Below are 619 nucleotides of genomic sequence, written 5' to 3' on the forward strand. Positions count from 1 at the left end.
AGCTTAAGATATTTTCATACTTATGGCCTTTTGACAATATCCTTGAAAAATCAAATCTACAGAATGTATTTGTTCTATGTCTTCAAAATTATCAGCGAGTGTTGTTTTGATAGCTTGTTTTTACACATAAAATACCATGACTGTATTTGTAATTGGAAAACTACTGCTAGTGTGTTGAAATTAACCTAGAATTGGTTGTATGTATTCAATTATATCAATATATGTTTTGAATAAAAAAAATATGCGTTATAGGAGGAATTTCAACTAAAAAAAATGATCTTTTGGGTTAAGATGTTGATTTGGTTTAGTTCTTTTTTATAAACTTTTATTTGAATTAAATTGTTTACCCTCATGTTTGTCAATATTGTTTAGTTTCATGACATCCAATAGAATCTCTATAGGGAATGGTTTTGAGTTTCTCAATACTGTTGTTATTCCTATTGATAACACTCTTCAGACATGAAGGAAGCTGTAGGAGGAATATCAACTATAAAAAGTGACACCTAGTTCCTTTTCTAGTTAAGACGTTGATCTAGTAGTTATTGTTAATTGAATTAATTTGTTGAGCCTTATGTTTGTCATTATTGTTATTCATAGACACCACATACATCCTATGTTT

Source organism: Pinus tabuliformis, chromosome 1_1 (assembly GCF_031772625.1).
Source record: "Pinus tabuliformis cultivar Carrire ecotype Pingquan chromosome 1_1, CPIR1, whole genome shotgun sequence".
Lineage (NCBI taxonomy): Eukaryota > Viridiplantae > Streptophyta > Pinopsida > Pinales > Pinaceae > Pinus > Pinus tabuliformis.